The 19,524-nt window shown below is 51.4% G+C and overlaps 1 long non-coding RNA gene and 1 pseudogene across 2 annotated transcripts; one reads left to right on the forward strand and one right to left on the reverse strand.

The window, feature by feature from the left end:
• Positions 1 to 772: 772 nt before the first annotated feature.
• Positions 773 to 18,346, forward strand: LOC136502017 (uncharacterized; annotated as a pseudogene).
• On the reverse strand, positions 12,238 to 14,949 carry LOC136502018 (uncharacterized). 2 transcript variants are annotated; one of them, XR_010770397.1, is made up of 3 exons: positions 13,652 to 14,636; positions 13,498 to 13,560; positions 12,238 to 12,743 (listed from the first exon to the last, which is right to left on the reverse strand). It is a non-coding gene; the product is annotated as an uncharacterized lncRNA (long non-coding RNA). The 2 variants fall into 2 exon arrangements; XR_010770398.1 differs by having other exon boundaries at positions 12,238 to 13,551; positions 13,652 to 14,949.
• Positions 18,347 to 19,524: the final 1,178 nt, after the last annotated feature.

Genomic DNA, 19,524 nt, shown 5'->3' on the forward strand with positions numbered 1-19,524 from the left:
TTATACTAGGGTAAAAAACAAGGAACAGATTGTGGTTCTGCCACAAAAATAGAACTGATGTATTCATTGAGCATAGGTCCCGATCGGACATTTCTGATTAGAGCTCTTCAAACCCCATCACTCGAGTCATCAAGGTAACTGTACCGACCCCCGCTATTTCTTCATATGATCATTTCATACATACATACATGCATTCATTTCCATACGCCCATACCCCCCGGACGATTCGGGCCCTGAACCACCCGAGGGCTCAGGGGACTAAGCATTGCACATGCAGCGAAATGCATCACAACGCTCCGTGTTGCGTCACGAAGAGGCAGTTGCCTTATTCGACATGAGCAACAGGCCGACTGAGGTTCGAAGGCCAAAACACGAAGGGCTCGAGGCCACCCCACGTCAAACAGAGCCAGGGAGAAAACGTAGATGAGCCCTGTGTGGCCCTCGCCCCAGTCGACTCCAAAGCAGATCAGGGTCATCTCAACCTTCTCGTTTGATCCTAAATCTCTCGTCAAGCCCACAGAATCTCCATCGAGGGGAGGCCCCCGCGTCCGCCCCACGCCGCGGCTCCTGCAAGCTGCAGCAAGCGCTGGCCGCTGGCTCGAGCAGCCAAGCACCCGATCGGAACCAATGCCGCGGCAGGCTCCAACACGCTGGCAGACGCGTGCCCCGCCCCACCCCCGTCGCGCCATCGCGTCGCGTCGCTCCGCCCGCCCGGCGCAGCGCAGGAGCAGGTCAGCACGGTTAAAAAATAAAAAGGAACACCGCCCGCACGCACGCGGTCCAGATCAAAAAGGCTTCGTAAGCCCACCACGCCACGCTTAAACGAGACGACGACGACGACGCCAGCCACCGTCGCCATCGCCACCGCCTTCACGCTTCCCGCCGCAGCCCCGCGCGCGCTGCTGTCCCAACCCAACCCCGAACCAAATCCGCGCTGCGGAATTCTGGCCTCTGCCCGCCCCGCGGCCTTGTCTGTCTCCGGTCGTCCTGCTCCAGGCGCCTCGCTAGCGAAACCGCTCCCCGAGGTCCGCTCCAGGTGGTGCCTGGCGCTCTCCACAACGCCATAAATGCCATCCATTAAGGCTCCTCCTCCCGCCATCTAGCTAGCCCTCTTCTCCTCTCTGCGGCCGCCCGCGGCTCGGTGCGGTTCCGTTTCCGTCGCGCGTCGTCAGCTGATGCACACGCCGTTGGAGGCCATGAACGGGAGGGCGCGGAGGCCGGCGGCGGCGCGCGGCGCCACCACCAGGGCCGCCCCGAGGAACGAGAAAGTGAGTAAGCCTTGCGCTGCCGTCCCTCTCTTTCTTGGACTGGGCTCCGCCGTCGGAAAGTCTGCGCCTTTCGCCTGAGTTGAGCGAGCGCCCAGGTGATGATTATATTCTCTGCACTTTGGGGGGCGGTTTCCGAGATGTTATTTTCAGTTTCTCGGCGGCCTGCGTGCTCCTCCGATCGGAAAGCTGGCGGCTTTCACCCATGCTGACGGGTCCTTGAATTATTTGCGCCTTCGTCTTTGCTTTTGGTGTCTTCGAGAGATGAACTTTGCACTCTAGTACTCGTGTTCTTGGGGCGAGTGATTTTTTTTGGCTAGAGTATCAAGTTTTCTGTGACCACGGATTGTTTAGTGGTAGTAGCAGTACGGTTGTGTGCTCGGCACTCTGTTCCTCCCTGCTTTTCTGAGCCAAATGTGGCGGCCTTTGTTTGTTCTAGCAATCGTTTGAAATGGGCTCGGTTGGATCCGTCGCCGTAGAGAGCAGCTCGAATTTGGTACTCCGTCCTCCGATTGCTGCCGACGTCTTCTTAATCCTGCCCGCTCTTCGACTCAATTTTCCTTTCCTGTTGTTTTCTCTGTTCAAGGCGATGGAGAAGGAGCAGAGGAGGCCACCTAGCTCGAAGACGGCGCCGGTGGCCATGAAGGCGTCCTCCGCAAATGCGACGCCGCAGGGCATGAAGAACAGAAACCAGTCTCGGAGGGACAGGAAAATTGCACTGCAGCAAGATGTACATATCTCTCTCGTTCTATCTGGTGTTTTAACTGTGAGGCCATTGCATTTTTGCTGAGGACATCCAGCGTTTTCGATTTCGAGTTGCAGGTGGACAAGCTGACGAAGAAGCTGCGGCACGAGGAGAACGTCCACCGAGCTCTGGAGCGGGCGTTCACGAGGCCGCTGGGCGCTCTGCCTCGCCTCCCCCCTTTCCTGCCCTCTCAAGTCAGTGCCCTTCTTTGCTTTTCGATCAAATTTCACAAGCAACCCAACCCATAATTCGTTGCAGTTTCGAAGCAATCCACTTATGATTTCCGCTTCTTCTGAATTGTGCCCAGACATTGGAGCTTCTGGCAGAAGTCGCGGTCCTGGAGGAGGAGGTCGTCCGGCTCGAGGAGCAGGTCGTCAATTTCCGGCAAGGACTGTACCGGGAGGCCATCATCACCTCCATGGCGAAGAACGCGTACTTCCCGGACAGTGACCGGTGCACGCCGGCACGGCACAAGCTGACGACGGCCCAAGTGCAGAGTTCAGAGCTGTCCACCTCGACGCGTCAAGGCTCCTCCAATCAAGATGCTGATGATTGGCCATCTTTGAAGCGAGCCACCAATGTGAAGCAGACACCAAGAAGGCCCGGCCGTTCCCTGAGCCAAGGTGACTGTCCGGGCAAGGAGAACCAGTCGTTTGGCAGTGGCACTAACTCGTGCAGAGATTCCGGCCTGGCGCCTTTGAGTAACGTGCCAGGAGGATGCAGGGTACAAGTAGCGGAGACGTGCGCAGGTTTTCAGGTACGATGCTGTAACTCTGAGCAGAAATTGGCATTGAATTCGGCAGTTCGGTCGCTAACGTTCTTGCATGTTCATCTTCAGTTTCAGACAACCAGTACAATGGAAGAGCACAGACCACAAAGCTATTGACGGCGGCAATGGCAATGATCCAGACAAGGCCTCAACGGCGGCGAACAAAGTCTCGGAGGAGCTGCTGACGTGCCTGCTGGCCATCTTCTCTCAGAAGAGCACCTCCAGCAGCCAAGACGATGAGCGGGTGTCGCCGCCGTCAGTCTCCGGTTCCTGCGGAAGCAGCTCAGACCCCTACGGTGTCCTAGAACTCGGCTGGCGAGACGTTGGCCGGTACAAGCAGTTCCGATCAGTCGACGCCACTTCGTTCGGCACAAACATTTCTGCCGGCGACGCCTCCGCCCTTGGCCGGAGATTGAAGTGAGTTTCCATTGATCGGTAACTACTACAACTAATCTGTTGGTCAGTTGGTGTTGTGGTGTGGTGAGTGGTTGCCTGTTTGACTTGGCATACTGATGATGGAATGATCGTTGGTACCAGTCAAAAAAAAATCAGGGCACTGCTCCGGAAGCTCTCCTTGGTTTACCTAGCGGGCCTCTCCCACCAGCAGAGGCTGGCGTTCTGGATCAACACCTACAACTCCTGCATGATGAACGTAAGCTGTCCCTCGTAATTGAGGCCTCCTCTTGCTTCTCCCCGCAGCGTCTACGTGTCGGGTTCATAAATCCGGGGTCCCTCGCGGATCGGCTTTTCAACAAAGACTCGGTCCAAGTAGAAAACGCGCAACTCATGAGCCGACCCAGATATCTGAACAATAGGCCAGAAGGGCAATCCAATCACCGACCGGAAGGACAGGCCGAGGGACGCCTATTTCTCCGACTCCAACCCACCTCTCCGACCGGAAGGCTTGGCCAAAGTACTACTTCTGGCTCCGACCCCACGTCTCCGACCGGGGTACGTAAAAACCCTATTCACTGCTCTTCTTCGAATGCCGCAATCAGAGCCGACCGGGACCAACCGACCGGAGAGGCCCGCTCGGAAAGGACCAAAGAACGAACGGAGAAAGCAAAGCAAGGCGCACAAGTCAAACCACGGTACTAGGAACCATACCCTGTACATCTGCAGAAACAGTACTCTACAACCTCCCTGACACAAACAGTGTTGTAGGCGCTGACATTTTCCCTACAGTGTTGTGGACGTCATTGACTACCATACGGTAAGGCTCCCCCACATGCCTCTGGCCATCGATAATGTTGTGGGCATCGGCATTTATTGTACCGAGTGAACGTGGTAAAACTCCTCACATGCCTCTGGGCATCAATAGTATAGCAGGTACCGACATCTACCATACCCGAACAAAACGACGCAACATCCCATGTGCATCCGACATCCAACAGTGTTGTGGGCGTCTACCATCATCCAACTATGTTGTGGGCGTCTATCATCATCCTATACCCGCTGGCGTGGACAATAAGACTCAGAAGCATATGCACTCTCCCCCTCTCTCACTTGTAAGGCCATCTCCTTCATCTATAAAAGGGGATGTGCTCTCTCCCAACATTCAAGTCATTTTAGATTGATTAGATCCATCAAGTTCACAACCTACAGAACCGTTAGGTTCGAACCTCAAGCACACGCTTGAACACTTAGCTCATAGCGAGGCTCCCGTCACACTCGGCCCTTCCGACCGGAGGCCGATCGGACCTCTTGTACCCCTCATCTTTTACCATCTCAGTTTGTAACTCCACTACAAACTTCGAGCACCTGGGCTTAGGAATAAAGTCATCAAACGACTCAAACTGGACGTAGAACACGTTGCCTGAACCAGTATAAACCCTGTGTCATTGAGTGCTAGGCCACCTCCGATCACAATCATATGGCAAAACTATAAATATTTACTTGTTAATCACTTTCTGCACCGACAGTTGGCGCCGTCCGTGGGAAAGACGTTGTACGTTCAACAATTTTGGTCATCGGATGGTCCACTTTTCCTGCACCTTCGCCATGGCAGGACTCAGGCGATACGACTCGCTTCGGCTCACTGGAGTTTCCCGCGCTCCCACCGATTGGGATGTGGGTTCCACCCGTTTTCGAGCCAGTCCCAGGCCTTCCTCTTCGAAAGCCTGGACTTCGTCGCCGTCCGGCTCGGTGTACTACGTCTCCGCAAGGAGACTGTCGTTCCGGCACCCATCGGAGGGGCTCCCTCCATCGGCTCCTGGGATGCACGACGTACTTCAACAACGCGACATCTGCGCTTCATTCTGAGCAAACTCTTCTACTCAAACGCCGCTGTAAGTAATATGCATACTGTTATTTACTCTCTATTTACTATCTCCCGCTGATTATCCGGAGGGACCAGTTTTGATCGTATCACGGACACTGTACAATCGGTTCCCCTACGGCCTCGCGTCCCCCGTGGACGCGTGCACTTCGGGGGCTCCGAGGGACGCTGTCCGCCATCCCCCTCGCATCCTGAATTCGTGGGAATGGCGAGCTATGCTCCTATCACTTTCCATGAACAAACGGATGACGAGGGAGAGAGCGACGGCTCCAACATCGGCGACGTGGCACCTAGCCACCGTCCGTCCCGGGAGTGCGCTATGGCGGATGCTCCGGGACAGCCGCTGGTCGTTGCGGAGTCTGCACAAACTCACACCCCTCCGGACCCGCGTGCGGAGGCCCTCGTGTCTGCGCAAGGGCACACCGAGGAACTACGACAACGGTGGCAGAACCAGTCGTCGCCTGCGATGGCATGCTCGGTGCAGCACATTGCGCCCCATGCGCATAACCCGGCAGGCGGCGCCTGGGGTCGCGCCCGCCAGGTCCAACATGACATCATGAACGAGGGGAACGATCTCCCACAGTTCACTCGGGCTAGCCAGAACATTGCTACTGTAGCAATGCTTCTGCGCGGCGTTCCCGAGCCCGTCGACCCCTAGGAGCGGGCGGTCCATCGGAACCTCTAGGTTCTAATAGAAGCCACCACCGTTCAACAGGCGGAAAGCTCCGCATCGTAACTCCGACACGCGCCCTCTCTCCCCACCGAGGGAGCGGGGACATGCCAGACGGATTGCTCCATCCACTCGCTGCTACAGCCGCTAGGTGCGGCTCAGGGAGGCAGCAGTTGCGCCGTGGTCCGACCTGGCGCCTGCTCCATGCTGGCCACCGATACACGAACGATCCGGTCTGCACCAAGATGCTCGCAGCGTCGTCAGCAACCGGCATCAGGCCCGGACATGATGATGATGTCCACCGAGCGGTGGTAAGAGCAGGCGACACGGACCCCGACCGAACCATTGAAGGGAGCGGTCAAACGTGCCCTAGACACGGTCGCCGGCCAAACAACCGGAGTCCTAGCCTTGAGGGCCCTGGGACCATGGGCCTTTGACCGGTGTATCCGGAGAGCGCCGTTCCCACAGCGCTTCCGACCACCCACCAACATCACCAAGTACACCGGGGAGACAAACCCCGATATTTGGTTGGAAGATTTCTGGCTCGCCTGTCGAGCTGGAGGGGTGGATGATGACTATTTCATCCTTTAGTATCTCCCCATCTGCGTGGGAGAACATATTCGGGTATGGCTTGAATTCCCCCCGCACGACAGCATCCACAACTAGGCGGACCTTAAGAGGGTCTTCGTCAGAAATTTCCAGGGGACGTATGTCTGCCCTGGAAACTCCTGGGACCTCAAGAGTTGCCAGCAGGAGCCCAGAGATTCCCTGCGGGATTACATCTGTAGGTTCTTCCAACGATGCAACTCCCTCCCTGATGTCGTCGACGTGGACGTCATCAGCGCATTCCTCTCCAGGGACGACCTGTGAGTCCCTAATCTACAAGCTTGGCTGCCTGAAGCCCCATACCACCCGCGACCTGCTCAACGTTGCCACTAACCACGCCTCCTGAGAGGAGGTAGTCGAAGCGGTCTTCAACAGAGGCCGGGACAAAGGCAAGGCCAAGCGCGCGGACCAAGACAAGGGCCCCTCCACACAGAGGGGCAAGAAAGAACAAAAAAGATCGGCGCCGATCGGACAGCACCACGTTGGTCACCGCGGCTGATCGCACGGGCAAGCAGCCCCAACAGGGACTGCCTGACCACTTCAACAAGCTCATGGACAGTCTATGCACCAACCATGCCTACCCCAGCAAACACCTCTACAAGGACTACGAGCTCCTCAAACGTTTCCTACGATAGGCCAGTAGGCCGAAAGAAGGAGATGGCAAAGAGGCAGCAGCCAAGAAGGGAGGCACGGCGGGCAAGGACGGAGATGGCTTTCCTAGCCCCTGAGGAATGCATCATGATCTTTAGCGGATCCGACACCATCTAGTCCAAGCACCAACACAAGGTGCGCTATAGGGAGGCATGTGCCGCCGAGACGGCCGTCTCCTCCTTCCTCAGCTGGTCGGAATCTTCGATCACCTTCGATCAGAGGGACCATCCCTCCCACGTTGCGAGACCAGGACGTTACCCGCTCGTCATCGACCCCATCATCAGCAAGAAGCGCCTCACCAAGGTACTAATAGGACAGAGGCAGCGGCCTCAACATCCTCTACATCGACACCCTCGACGCCATGCGCATCCCCCGATCGGAACTCCGCCTGGCGGGCTCTCCCTTCAACGGGATGATCCCAGGAGCGTAGGCATACCCGCTCGGGCAGATCAACCTGCCCGTCATGTTTGGCAACCAAGCCAACTTGCACTCGAAGTGGTAGACTTTCCAGGATCCTACCACGCCATCTTGGGGCGAAACATGCTACGCCAAATTCATAGCGATCCCCAACTACACCTACCTCAAGCTGAAGATGCCAGGACCGAACGGCGTCATCACCGTGAGTTGCGCCTTCTCGCATGCCTTCACATGCGACCGCAAGCATTTTGAGCTCGCCACCGCGGTCATCAACTCGTCCGAGCTCCCGTGGCTCAGGGGAGTCATTGACCCCGGTAGTCCCTAGACTTCAACAAACCAACCTCCTCGACGGCCTTCCACCCACACTAGGGAACCAAGAAGGTGCATATCGGGACCCAGCTCCTGGCCAAATAGGAATGCAAGCTCAGTCGACTTCCAGCGGGCCAATCGTGATATCTTCGCATGGCAGCCTTCTGACATGCTGAGCATACCACGGGAGGTCACCGGGCACGCACTGTGTCTCATCCTAGGCTTGAAGCCCACCAAGCAGCGCCTGCGTTGCTTCGACGACGAGAGGCGCAGGGCCATAGGCGAAGAGATCGCCAAACTCCTGGTAGCCGGATTCATCAGGGTGGTATTCCACTCCTACTGACTTGCCAATCCCATTCTTGTTAAAAAGAAGACTAGGGAAGTGGAGAATGTGCGTTGATTATACTGGCCTCAACAAAGCGTGTCCAAAGGATCACTTTCCTTTGCCGTGCATAGACCAGATAGTTGACTCCACCTCGGGTTGTGAGATCCTCTCTTTTCTGGATGCCTACTCGGGCTATCACCAGATCACGATGAAAGAGTCCGATCAGCTCGCAACCTCGTTCATCACCCTGTATGGTTCGTACTGCTACGTAACCATGCCTTTTGGCTTCGAAGAACGCTAGCGCCACCTACCAAAGGTGCATGTAGCAATGCTTCGCCGACCAAATCGACTCGCTCGATCAGCCTGATCAAGCCGAGCAGCCAAGACCAACGATCACCGTCTATGTCGATGACATAGTGGTCAAAATGACTTAAGCTTGCGACCTGATCACAAACTTGGCCGCAACAGTTCGCGAACCTCCGAAGATTCAACATCAGGCTGAATCCCGAAAAATGTGTTTTCGGGGTTCCAAAGGGCAAGCTGCTAGAATACATTAGTGTCCGAGCGCGGCATCGAGGCCAACCCCTGAAAAAAAATCATGGCCATCTCCGCAGGTACCACGAAAGGAAGATCAGGGGGAAGGATACTCGAAGTCGGTGATCTCGTACTCTGGAGGACCCAATCAACGAAGGAAAAAACATAAACTCTCTCCACCATGGGAAGGGCCCTATATGGTGACCTGAAGTAATCCAACCAGGAACCTACCGACTGGAGGACAACAACAGGCAACATTCTCACCAACACTTGGAACATTGAACAACTACGTTGTTTTTCCCCTAAATTTGGTCTTATCGCTTTTAGTCAACACTTGCTCCTGTAAAGCACCCTAGCCCGAACACTTTCAGCCCGAGTCGCTCGGGGGCTCCATGAGGGTACAAAACTATATACTACCTCTCTTTTACTATCACATGGTAACCAAATGGAAGCACATTCCATTCCTTTGATTGCCCTACGTGACTCTGTTCTTACTCCTAACCGAACACACCCCGCCACAACCTACGATTACGAGCAGCCGAGCCTCGCGGGCCATGCCCAGGTTCTTAAAAGCTGCAGCCTACAGAACTAACAGGGCAGGTATGAAAAGAAAGGATAAAAACAAAATTATACTAGGGTAAAAAACAAGGAACAGATTGTGGTTCTGCCACAAAAATAGAACTGATGTATTCATTGAGCATAGGTCCCGATCGGACATTTCTGATTAGAGCTCTTCAAACCCCATCACTCGAGTCATCAAGGTAACTGTACCGACCCCCGCTATTTCTTCATATGATCATTTCATACATACATACATGCATTCATTTCCATACGCCCATACCCCCCGGACGATTCGGGCCCTGAACCACCCGAGGGCTCAGGGGACTAAGCATTGCACATGCAGCGAAATGCATCACAACGCTCCGTGTTGCGTCACGAAGAGGCAGTTGCCTTATTCGACATGAGCAACAGGCCGACTGAGGTTCGAAGGCCAAAACACGAAGGGCTCGAGGCCACCCCACGTCAAACAGAGCCAGGGAGAAAACGTAGATGAGCCCTGTGTGGCCCTCGCCCCAGTCGACTCCAAAGCAGATCAGGGTCATCTCAACCTTCTCGTTTGATCCTAAATCTCTCGTCAAGCCCACAGAATCTCCATCGAGGGGAGGCCAGTAGGCCACCCGGGTCGGTCTCCGAAATGACCTAGGCATCTACCAGGTTGCAGGTAAAGGAGCAGTGGAATGTCACAAGAGGGCTATGACGAACCCCGTCACGAACGACAGACCTAGATTCCACTCGATCATACCCGTTAGCGAGCTCACCGAGCGCGTCACTCGAGCCTGAGCGATCGGGACAAGGGACAAAACTCAGTCCCTTCGGTTGTGAGAACCCGAGGACGGAGTAACACACAACTCAAACCGATCCCTACCAAAGCCCATCAGGGCTCGAGGGCTCAAGACACCAAACACCCGGGTCTGCGACCCCGAACTCACCCCATCCATCGGCTACGACTACACACTAAACGCTCGGGTCTGCGACCCCAAACTCGCCCCATTAGGATCCACGAGCTCCGGCTCGCCCAATCCCTAAACTAACTAACTAACTGCCTTGGACTGCAGCGGACTGCACCAAGGCCAAGATCCACGACTCTGACTCGCCCGATCCCACGGCGCGCACCGATGCTAGGATCAGTGAGCTCCGTCTCGTCCGATCCCTAAACTAACTTCCTCGCTCGATCCCACGGTGCGCATCGACGATAGGATCCACGAGCTCTACCTCGCCTGATCCCAAAACTAAACACCTCGGTTGCGCAACGATGCCTTGGTTGACAATTCTATCTCGACTAAAAAACTAGGCACACACGCCCGCTAACAAACAGCCCCCCGGATGATTCTGCCCGAATCGCCCGGAGGCTCGGGGGCTACATTCACGGTTGCTGCTCGCGCTGCACCCGCTGACGAAACAAAAACCTCCCCCGCTGGCAACACGAAACCCCCAGACGATTCTGCCCGAATCGACCGGGGGCTCGGGGGCTACACCCATGAGTGCGCTCGCGCGCACCCATCGTTAAGACAAAAATCCCTCAAACGATTCTGCCCGAATCGCCCGAGGGCTCGGAGGCTCCTATCGGGTTCATAAACCCAGGGTTCCTCGCGGACCGGCTTCCCAACAAAGGCTCGGCCCAAGCAGACAACGCGCAACTCATGGGCCGGCCCAAGTATCTGAATAACAGGCCGAAAGGGCAATCCAATCACCGACCAGAAGGACAGGCCGAGGAGGAGGGACGCTTGTTTCTCCGACTCCGGCCCACCTCTCCGACCGAAAGGCTTGGCCAAAGCACTACTTCTGGCTCCGACCCCACATCTCCGACCGAGGTACGTAAAAACCCTGCTCACTGCTCTTCTCCGACTGGCGCAATTAGAGCCGACTAGGACCAACTGACCGGGGAGGCCTGCTTGGAAAGGACCAGGGAACGAACGAAGAAAGCAAAGCAAGACGCACAAGTCAAACCACGGTACCAGGGACCATACCATGTACATCTGCAGAAACAGTACTCTGCAACCTCCCTAACACAAATAGTATTGTAGGCGCCGACATTTTCCCTACAGTGTTGTGGGCGCCATTGACTCCCATACGGTAAGGCTCCCTCCACATGCCTCTGGACATCAACAGTGTTGTGGAAGCCGGCATTTATCGTACTGAGTGAACGTGGTGAAACTCCTCACATGCCTCTGGGCATCAACAGTATAGCAGGTACCGACATCTGCCATACCTGAACAAAACGACGCAACCTCCCACGTGCATCTGACATCCAACAGTGTTGTGGATGCCTACCATCATCCTGTACCCACTGGCATGGGCAACAAGGCTCAGAAGCATACGTACTCTCCCCCCTCTCACTTGTAAGGCCATCCCCTTCATCTATAAAAGGAGATGCGCTCTCTCCCAACATTCAAGTCATTCCATATTGATTAGATCAATTAAGTTCACAACCACAGAACCGCCAGGTTCGAACCTCAAGCACACGCTTGAACACTTAGCTCATAGCGGGGCTCCCGTCACTCTCAGCTCTTCCGACCGGAGGCTGACCGAACCTCTTGTACGCCCCATCTTTCACCTTCTCGTTTGTAACCCCACTGCAAACTTCGAGCACCTGGGCTCAGAAATAAAGTCACCGACCAACTCAAACTGGACGTAGGACACGTTGCCTTAACCAATATAAACCCTGTGTCATTGAGTGCTAAGCCACCTCCGATCACAACATACGATAAAACTATAAATATTTACTTGTTGGATCACTTTCTGCACCGACACCATGATTCATAGCTTTATACCCCATGTTCTTCCTTGTCGATGGGAGATTCACGTTAGTAGGACGTTTAGTTACAACTAGGATGATTGGCGCGCTTCGCCGCGCCCGTGTTCAATCCACGTCGATTTGTTTATATACGTATTTTGTATTCAACATCACATGGCCATTTGATGGACCAAAAGAGAGAGCAAGTTATATGCAGCGGATGCCATGATGAAGAAAAAGGCTAACCTGATGCTCAAAAAAAGAAAAAGGCTAACCTAAAAACAACCTAAAAACAATGTGTCGCATAACAAAACGTTAGCATCTTTTAATTAGTATAAAGAATTAGTTTTTCTGAGGACAACGCAACAGCCAGTTTGCGGAAAAAGGTTTACCATTCTTGTATGTGCCCAATAAATGAGATGAAAGTAAGTAAAAACGTTACTGCCCTTCGTTCCAAATTATAAGTCGTTTTGACTTTTTTGTTTCATCCATATCCATTTCGCTATGTATCTAAACATATTATTATATCTAGATGCGTAGCAAAATAGATGTATTAAAAAAGTCAAAGCGACTTATAATTTAGAACGGAGGGAGTACATTATTTACAATAACAATCGTGTATACACGACGATCTTTCCACCCAAAAAAAAGACAACACAAAGAAACAGTTTGTGCGAGTGTTTGAGGTCCCTTATCCCGTCACAGTTAGTTACAGCATGGCGGCCTACCCTGCATGCCATATGAAGCTTTTGCAAAGATGAGGAATTTCCTCCGGTCATATATAGTCCGCTTAGTCTAAGGAGAGTAACAGAGTTATTATCTGGTTAAAGAGACATGAAGCATGCATCGATGTATAGTTTGGCCTTGCTAGAGAGGGAACTGCAAAAGGAAAAAAAAAAGTTGTTGATTGAAACAGGTTAACTGAAGATGGTAAAGGCATGTACATGTTCATTCCATAAGCATATCGCCACAGTGGTAAGCATAAAGGAATACTGAGATTTGTATTTGCTATTCTCCATATATACCTTCAGTCACTTATATTATGGGTTCTGGTTTGATGTCTGGAACTGAACAAAGTCTATCAATGTGCAGAGGTATGTATGTTCCAAATTGAATCAAATGCACACTAACTTGCAGCTGTTGTCTGATTGCAAAGTAAGAGAAGTCCCTGTATTATTGTTTAGAGGTCTACAAAATGCAAACCTAAAGCGCTGCGCTAATACAGTAAAAGATGGTACGTATGTTTTCTTGTAAGTTAATTGTAGGTATGAGTCTTATAAAGAAAGTGCAGGAATGCCATTTCATCTTATATCAAGCAAAATCAGACCATGAATGATAATGTTGTTTCTTTTTCAATATGCCAGGCTTGTGTTTTTTTTTTAGCAAACAGGCTTGAATATTTCAGTCTATATCTATGAAGTCTGAATCAATTCTGAATCTATACTGGACCCTGAATCTAAACATTCTCATGAATACTGTAGCCTATGTCAAGTCTAAACATTTCTCTTTTTTCTGAATATTTCTGAAGTCTGAATATTTTGGGCCGCAAGGTCCTGATAATACAGTCTAGATATTAGGTCAAGGAAAGAAAACAAAGCAGTCTGGTCTGAGAAAAACAACAATATACACTTACTTTGATGACGATGCTTAGACATCAGTTTTTGAATGGAAATTGTAATAGACACGTCTGAATGACCTTGCATGAGAAGAATTATGTTAACTGATATGGACATGTACACATCGAAGAAGAAAGAAAGGTGAATCGAAACCGATCATAATGCTCTAACCTGGGAACGGCTATGCTGAGCACGGGTAGGAAATTACAATTCTATATAGGGGAACAAAAAAATTGGCTCTTCATGGTTGAGTAGAAGGTCTGGAACTCTGGATTAGTTGATAAAGTTGAAAAGAAGTCAAAATAATAAAAAAAAACCCCATAAGATTAGAAAAACCACCAGAAAAGATGGGAAGGAAATCCATATCCTGCAAAACATATATGGCAAACGATTACTCATATAGATACGTAGGCATGAATTAGAGGAAGGGGAATGGAGAAATGTCACGACGTCGTGAAAGAAGCACAGCGAAAAGTAAACAAAGATCCAGATTTAGATTGGGGATCCAGTGTGCTGTGCCGACCTTTTCATCTCACGGGGATGCTGCGGCAGAAAAGCGTTGCCAAAGACTGAGAAGCTGCAACCTCATCTGGTTCGGGCAGTGCTGTGGGCGAACTGGAGCGACTGAGCAAGCCAAGGGTGGCAAGAGCATGAAGTCGAGGGGAGAGATGATGTAGGAGCTGACCTGAGCGATGACGGCGGCTAAGATTTGGTCGGACACCACCGCCGACTCGGAATGTATGACCGGAAGCCCGGAACCAGGCCACCGTGACCGGCGGAGTGGGGAGCAGATGGAGAAGCTGGGCACGGCATCTCGTGACGCGGCCGTCACCAGCAGCGGCGCTCCCTGCCGTCGTCTGCTCGTACTGCGGCGGGCGGGCGGGCGGTACACCTCGCTGTCGTCGTCCTGCGGTGCGAGGTCCGACGGAGGAGTAGAGGCAGAGCAGTGTGGAAAAGATGGATTGGGCGCGTGCGCGTCCCATGGGCAGAGCCAGGGGCAACCCTCGAGGTGACAGATGCAGCGTGGCAGGGGCCAGCGCAGGCGCCGAGGTCGTGGCGCGGCGCGTGGAGAAGCGCGCCTCCAAGGGTGGGCGACGGCTCCTAGGTGCAACGCCTAGATACGCTGGGACTGGGCCAGACCAAACTTGGGCCCATCAATCAACTAAAATTATAAAAGAGGGAAAGGAGAGGTACACACGCACAAGCTGCCGGTGCCGCGCGTATGAGTGGGGCTGAGGAAACGCGTGTCCCAACCGCGAGACGGGCGTAGGCAGCGCCGAGCAGAGGAGGTGGGGATCGTTTGCGGGAGCAGACTACGTGGAGGACAGCGACGGGAGGACCGATACGCAAACAGTAACCAGAGCGCTGAGAACGCAGCGATTCTAGGAGCTATATGGAGTTACATATTTGTGAAGGGACCATTTGATACTGGAACTCATAAGTATGTTCACGCTGTAAATCAGGTAGAATTGGAGGTGGCTCCGTTGATGTGTAAGTTCAAAATTTTGAACCAATTTTGTATTGAAAACTGCTATAAGACAGGGCATGTCTGTACCCAGCATGTTTTTTTTAAGGAGACAGAAGGGACTCGGGTAGTCCTACTGAAATTAGAGTAACCAAGGAGGTTAACAAACAAAAGTTTTACAAGAGGTTACATGAAGACCACAGGACAGAGAGAAAATCAGGAAACAAAAAAAAGAAACAAAGAAAATTAAGATAATTACAGAGAGTGCTCTAGCCATAATTCAATTGAAGGAAAGTATTTTTTTAGCCCTCCATAGGAGCAAGCCAAAAGTGCGCTTGAAAACAGCTAAAGCCCTTTGAACGATAACAAGGAGTCCTCTGAAAATGGCATCATTCCTAATAGTTCAGATACTCCAACTCATAATGATGATAATTTCCAGCGTGTTCGTACCAGTTATTAAACTTCGCTGCTGAAATGCTTCCTGTCTCCTTAATCATAAGCAAAGCCCTAAATAATTGCGATCTTGGCAGCATTAGCCTTTGACCATAGCACGTCCTCCGTAGTACAGTACTTACAGCCTAACTGGAATACTGGATATATATATACATTAATAGGCTCCAGTGGCATGTCCCTGATCTGGCACTGATGCTTGTTTATTTGCTCTGCAACTCCAGGCATTTCTTGAGCACGGAGCACCGACCAACCCCCATATGTTGGTGGCCATGATGCCCAAGGTCCCATCCCATGTTCACTTCACCTCTCTAGATATCATATACATGTAGCGTTTGCAGGAGATACTGATACTGCATGACAAATAAATCTCTGACAAGAGTGAGCTGGCGGTCTTCATTTCTTCCCCGCAGGCGACCATCAACGTCGGCGGGCGCGTGCTGAGCGCCATGACGATCGAGCACTTCATCCTCAGGCTGCCCTACGACGCAAAGCATGTAAGGCCGCTGGCTGGCCGCATCATTGCTGCCGTGTCCTTCACTGAAAAAAGGCTGAAATCTCTGAACCGTCGTCTACGAATGCGTTTTGACAGTGGACGTTTGGCATGCATGGGCAGGTGAACACTGAAGGGGTGAAAGGCGGCGACGGCCCGGCCGTGTTCGGGCTGGAGTGGCCGGAGCCGCTGGTGACGTTCGCGCTCTCCTGCGGCAGCTGGTCGTCGCCGGCGGTGAGTTTCTTGGCTCTGTGTCCCGTGCCAAAGCCATGTACTACTGCATTTCCTTTGCTCGCTCGGAGTCGGAGCCTCGCACTGTAGAACTCTACATATGGGCTATGGCACGATCCAGGACTGACAGAAGGAAAAGGTGCTGTCCTTGCTGCACCCTTTCAACTGCTACAGTATGAAAATTTCCGGAACCGGGAAACCCTATTTATCGTAGGACGGGACGTGATGACTACCGATCAAAGCATGTGCCTTTATTGAGCAAGTCGCATTTTAGTACCGCTCAGTTTAAATAGCTTAGGGGGTGTTTGGTTTCATGGACTAAATTTTAGTCCATGTCATATCGGACGTTCGGATGTTATTTAGGAGAACTAAATATAAGTTAATTATAAAACTAATTACATAGATGTTGATTAATTTACGAGACGAATTTATTAAGCCTAATTAATCCGCAATTAGTACATATTTACTGTAGCACCACATTGTCAAATTATGGACTAATTAGGCTTAAAAAATCCGTCTCGCAAATTAGCCACAATCTGTGCAATTAGTTATTTTTTTCGTCTATATTTAATACTTCATGCATGTATTCAAATATTCGATGGAACATGGACTAAAATTTTCCTGTAGGAACTAAACACACCCTTACAACCGAAACTGTTAGTCGAACTTACTGGAAGTTATGGCTCTGTTCGGTTTACGCTATATTCGACTTGTTCGGCTTCTTTTTTCAGTCGAAATAGTATTTTTCTCTCACAACAATTTAGCCGGAACAGTGTTTTCAACTAGTTTCAGCCAAATTTCAGACCAGCGAACGGGACCTATATTAGTTACGGTCTGACATTATGAAAAGTGAATTTCCCAAATATGTGATCAGCGAACCTTCTGAAGCAATCTGGCAGCTCCAGCTAAAACAAAGTTGTTTTATAGCCTCTCAATTCTCAAATTAGTGTTTCGAAGTACACGTAAGCATCGACATCTAGTACTTCCTCCGTCAAAAAAAAAAAAGAATTCTCGAGTTTCAAGGTTAGATTACGCATATACACCTACTCTCTATCATTGCATCTATATATTTCTAGAGTATTCTTCACAAATAGAACGAGAGAGTAGAACTTCTGGAGAATTTTTCACAAGTAGAACTTGCGGAGAATTCTTCACAAGTGTTCGGTGGGTCCTACTTTAAAAAGTTGATCACAACCTAGGATTACATCCTTTTTGGTACATGATTTGAACATTAGGATTTTATTCTTTTTGGGACGGGGGAGTATATGGCTAGGATTTTATTATTTTTCACAACCTAGTCTGCTGTAATTCTCCCTCTCTTGGGAGCTCCTTGTTCATAAACATGACATAGGCAATCACGCAGAAAGCACACGACACTTTTAGGTGCTCAGGACGCCCGACGTGCAGTCTGTCCTCCGAGCTGTCTCCTCAACGCAAATGATTTTTACCGCGGCACAGTTGGCTGCCACTGATCATCACTGACCAGACATGCATGGCGACCCCGCAGGCATAAGGCCCCGTTTAGATAAAAAAAAATTGGATTTTGATTACCGTAGGACTTTCGTTTGTATTTGGTAATTAGTGTCTAATTATAGACTAATTAAGTTCAAAAGTTTCGTCTCGCGATTTCTCACCCAACTGTACAATTAGTTTTTTTCATCTACATTTAGTATTCCATGCATGTGCCGCAAGATTCGATATGATAGGTACTGTGCAAAAAATTTTGACAACTAAACAGGCCCTAATTCCTGTTACTGACAGCGTCACTCACCACTGCTTCTTGTCTCTGAAGGTGAGGGTGTACACGGCGGCCCGAGTCGAGGAGCTGGAGGCGGCGAAGCGGGAGTACCTGCAGGCCGCTGTGGGCGTCTCGCCGTCGCCGGCGAGCGGGGCAGGGTTGGCGATTCCAAAGCTCCTGCACTGGTACCTGCCTGACTTCGCCAAGGACGTGGGCTCCCTCGTGGACTGGGTGTGCCTGCAGCTGCCCCGCGACGCCGTCCGAGCGGTCGAGGCGGCCGGCCGGGGCACGGCAGCGCCGCGTCGGCGTCCCCGCGGCGGCCCGCTGGCCCTGATTCTTTTTTTTTTATCGGGCCGTGATTCTTTTTGTTGTTTGAAAAAAAAAATGGTCGCAGCTTTGGACTACCGAGGTAGGATAGGTCCACGGAGGCCCAATGCATTAGGCCTCTGTTTTTAATGGGCCCTGCCAGGGTACTGATGCTGACTGCTCGGAAGCTCTAGACTCGGGCCCGTTAATTTCCTTCCTACTGGCCTACTACTGACTGAATTTCACCGGGAAGGCCCATTAGGGACTGCAATAAAATCAAGCAACCGCTACGAGCCCACGGCACCTAGAGTGGGCCTACACGCCACTAGCCCACCACGCTACGGCAGTCTTTTGTTTCCCCTCGCTATTTGCTTTTCATATTTCCTTTCCCCGTCTCGTTCTTTTTTTTTTTTGGAACTCTTTCCCCGTCTTGTTGAGTTCTCCAAATGAACGCAGCCACTTTTTTTTTTTACGAATTACACAAGTACAGACGCACACGCTTAACACGTACGCACACTCATCTCTATGAACACACGTACGTAAACCCTATCCCTATGAGTACCTCCGAAAGACTGTGCCGACACATCTCGAATTGACGAAGTCACCATAGACGTCTCGCTGTCGACGTAAACGTCGTCTACCACTAAAATTATAACGTCGTTAAATCCTGAAATAAATCCAGGACACCTAGGACTATAATATTTATGCCTGTGATGTTGAAACACGAACTTAGAGCCTGTTTAAATACATCCAACTAAAGTTTAGCCAGCTAAAATTTTAAAATAAAACTTTACCCAGTTTAAAATTCCTCCAACTAAACTTTATCTAGGGTGTTTGAATCCTTCGGCAAATAGACTCAACTGAATTTTTGTTAGCTTTAGCTTCTTCTTTTTTGAATCTAGCTTTAGTTAGGTTGAAGCAGCTAAACTCATCTAAACTTTAATTATTCTTTTGACTGGGCCGGCTAAATTTAGCTAGTGGATCAAAAACAGGCCCTTATCTTGGGCAGAAAAACTCTCACATTCGGACATGATATGGCATGGTATCCGCTCATCTGTCCCAGAAAAGGAAAGCCCGTACCCGACAGGCGCTAGAGATGGGCGCACCCATCCAGCGGTGCCAGCAGGGCAGCCAGAAACGGAATACCACGTGTAAAATCCGGGCGAGATCAGATTCAGACAGCCACAAGTGGTGGCCAGCGTACTAGCGCGGTTGGGCTATACAGTTCGGTGTTGCTAACACCCAACATTGGCCCCCCTAACTTGCGAGGATTCGTATCCGCATTCCAAATTCCGTTCTGTGTGGGACGAAGGGAAGCCAACAGCCAGCCCAAGCGCTGAGGTATACGTAGACCGCATACC

Source organism: Miscanthus floridulus, chromosome 13, assembly GCF_019320115.1.
Source record: "Miscanthus floridulus cultivar M001 chromosome 13, ASM1932011v1, whole genome shotgun sequence".
Lineage (NCBI taxonomy): Eukaryota > Viridiplantae > Streptophyta > Magnoliopsida > Poales > Poaceae > Miscanthus > Miscanthus floridulus.